Source organism: Cupressus sempervirens, chromosome 1, assembly GCF_028749045.1.
Source record: "Cupressus sempervirens isolate cs-2001-9-10 chromosome 1, ASM2874904v1, whole genome shotgun sequence".
Lineage (NCBI taxonomy): Eukaryota > Viridiplantae > Streptophyta > Pinopsida > Cupressales > Cupressaceae > Cupressus > Cupressus sempervirens.
In genome coordinates, this window is record NC_143118.1 from 624,669,756 (window position 1) to 624,673,794 (window position 4,039).

The following is a 4,039-nucleotide window of genomic DNA, read 5'->3' on the forward strand; positions in this document are numbered from 1 at the left end:
CCTTTTTTGATATTAGACCAAGTTCTCCCTCTTTGACATCTCTGGAAATATATACTCTCCCTCTTTATAAAATTTTTGTGAGATATGAAAAAAAACTTCTCCCTCTTTGGCATCTTATTCCAAAGACAATATTTGGTGAATATTAGTGTGCCTTATTTACTAATTCATATGCAATCTGCTCTTTTCAATACTACATCAATTGACTAATCTTCAATCATGCTTTGGCTGATGCATCACTAAACTTCATTTAGTGAGTTTTAGATAGGGGAATGACCCCTAACTTACCTCTTACATACAAAAATGCATCCTTGGGTAATGACTTAGTGAATATGTCTACAATTTGTTCTTTTGTATTCACATATTCCAATCTTACCTCTTTATCTTGTAGCAATTCTCTCAAAAAATGGTATTTTATAGCAATGTGCTTGGTTTTGGTATGCATCACATGATTCTTTGATATATTAATTGCATTGGTGTTATCAAAAAATTTAACCACTAGATCCTTGATTTCTATCTTCATACCTACCAACAGTTGCTTGAACCAAACAATATTGGAACAATTAACTACCGTTGCCACATATTTTGCTTCTACTATGGACTGTTTCATGCCCAAACTATGAGGGCAAAAACACATTTTTTTATTTATTAATAATTTAAAAAGCTCAAAGTTCGATAAGGTTGAGTTTAAAATCAATGGGTATGATTAGATCATCAAAATTAAAACTTTCATAGTATAGTCGATTAATTAATTTAAACAAATCCAAATTTAGTTTATGCAAGTTTTAACACATTGATGCTTCATTTATTTTAAAGGATAAAAAAAATAATGATTAAAATAGAAATAAGGATTAATGCCCTTAAATCAATTGGATAACAATTATAATTCGAGGTTTGATTTTTTTTGAAACTTTTGCACTAAAAGATATCATCTAATTAAAGTAACATTTCATCCACCATTAAACTCAGATTCAGATTTCAATATTATTTAAATCCATTCTTAAATATCATAACAAACTTAAACTTTATTTCTAAATAAAAATATCAATTAACTTTGTAATCTATTAAAAAAATCAAACCATACTAACATTACTAAATAAAGAAATAAAACATACTAATTACAATATTGTGTAAAACTATACCTGATTAGAGATTTAAAAAAAACTTCCTAAAGTTAAAGAAATTAACTTATTAAAGATCAACGTCTATCAAAATGATAAATTAGTCATAAAGATATAATTACATTTAAATTGAAAATCTAAATTAATTAAGGTATTTCCATTGATAATAACAATTACCAAAAAATAAAACTAAATAATACTAATACATCTAATACTAAAATTAACTAAAAAGAAACAAATATTATTTTAAACTAATCCTTTAAATTCTACTAACTTAATTTTTACTAACTTTTAAAATAACATAAAAATAAAAACAACTATAAAAAAAAATACTAACTAATGTAAATCTAACTAAACTAACCTACCTTCTAACCGCACCCCCAAACTAACACCTATCTCTACCCCCCCTACACCCCATTCTAAACCCTATGCCCCACTTGCTTGGGCGCATCCCCAAGCAGGGTGTGCTGCCCCATGCAACTGACCTGCGTTAGACCTATTCCCTTGGCCCATCAATGCATGGAAACAGAGCCCAAGTTGGGCGCTAAACAAGGTGGAGGAGGGTTTTAAAAAAATTGTTTTGATTAACACATCAACCCCAAGTCCCATCAAAAGTAGATATAAATCCATGCGCTCACTTAGAAGAATAAAGGGTGGGGTGACATCACCCCAAGGGTCTTGTTATTAGATTTTGTTAAAAACAATATATTCTTATCAAGCCCATCTCAAAAGCAGGTGCTAATGAAGAGGTAGTCAATGCCAAAAGTTTTCTTGGTAAGTTTAGGATATTTAATTTATATGGTAAGTTAATTTTTTTTTTTTATTATTATTATTTTTTGGTTTATTTAATTACTAATTTTAAATTTAAATACAATATTCAATAGAACAAAGAGGATAATAAGAGAATCTTTTAGATTCTTTGTTATCAAAAGGATTTTAATTGCTACTCTCATACAAAAAGCAGAGAGTTTTTACTCTCTTGAACCACATTTTTTTGTTTGGTCTTAAAATTTCTAAGTATGGATTTACAAAGAAAAAGAATATATATATATATATATATATATATTTTAAGGTGTATAATTTTCTTTTTCATAAAGAGGTATACATATTGGAATGGATTTAAACCATGGATTTATTGATTCCTCAAACAACTTGAATTGAACTATAAATCATTATTATTATTTTTTCTTTCCTCAACATAGTTTTCATTTTGAACATATAAGGAACTTGAAAACTTTGCTAAATTTAAACCATCATCATTACATATTATTTTGATATGCATCCATCTAATTAAAATTTACAATTAAATCACATGACAAGAAATTATACTCAACACCAATTTTATTGGCAAACCTGATTCAAAGGCTCAGCCGGGAAAGAATCAGGAAGAAAACTCGACTCCGTTGCCAATCCAACAAAGTTTTGAGATACAAATTACATAGGATTTCAATCTTGAATTACAACACTTAAATGAAATTTCCTTCATGACCCTCAACAGGGGTTCCATATCAAATTCTGCAACACATTTCTACAAACCCTAGAGGAAACAAAATCTGATCAGGTGATAACAAGCAAGACCAAGAACAATTCAACCATGCACATTCACACAAAATTTTCACTATAAGATTCACAATGAATCAAAACTAGGGAAAGGTGGATTCTTCCAACTAGGAGAAGTCAAGCACAACCTAAACAAATGCCCAATCGGGGCTATAAACCAAGAACTTCTGTTCTTCCATTTCAACATACCATAATCATACAAGGTTTGTACTAACAGGTAGGGGCCCATAACACCCTACCCTTTCTCCCTCTTCTCATCCTGAGAAGAGACTCTACACTATTTGGAGTCTGACTAAACAGACCTTTCCCAAAAGTGGTCACTTCTGCCCTCTCCAAGGGTGAGTAATACCAAAACACCCATGCAAGGAAAATCTCAAAATTGCAAACATAAACATAAAAGGAAAACATCCAAAAATAACATGGTTTCCAAAGCTTCCCAACATACCCATAAAACATACAAACATTGAAACAACAACAAGGTAGCATAAACATGAACAAACATGGAAACTGAACAAGGAACATGAGAATTCCAACCTTCACAAAGAGGTAATGGAAATGAACAAGTTTGAGTAGAGTTTCCTTCTCCTTGCTTCAATCTTCAAGAACTCCTCTCTAAATGTAGAGATTGGGTAACAACCTCCACTAGTCCAAGAAAGGCCTCTAAATAAGCCTCAAACTCAACCACCCAAAAGGATCAATAACTTCTCCCACCCACTAAAAATTCTAGAAACTCCTAACTCAACCCACACTATGGTTAAACACTAAGTGGAGGTGAGGTGAGGTGACTCAAGATAACCACTTGCAATTTTTGCACAAAGGAAAAATGAGACTTTTTGAGTGGCCTCAAAAGTCAATAAAAGGGGCTTAGGGGTTGGAAAAGACCCCTAACCCATACCCATACCCTTTGGGTATAATTATTTCATGTTTTAAGTCTTAGGAAAAAGGTTTAGAGCCAAACAAAATCTAGGAATAAAATAGGACCTTCTAACTACTCTAACATGCAAATTAAGCACTAATTCGAATTAGGGATGACTAACCCCGATTAAGAACTTAATTAGAAAACTGACACTAACTTAAACCAACTTAGGTCCATGGTTTACACAACTAACCCTAAACAGCATAGAGAAGAACATAACCAATTTACGAGTGTCAAGCGACACTAACAAAACATAATTACAAACACTAACATTTACTGATCACATAAGGATACATACATACATCTCGCAATACAATATGTGAATCACGAACAACAATGTTTCCAAAATTAACACATAGAGATCAGTTTTGTTCCTCCGTCAGTTTTCTTGGCTAAAACATCTGCACACTCATTGCACACATCAGTAGTCCCATAAAATCACATG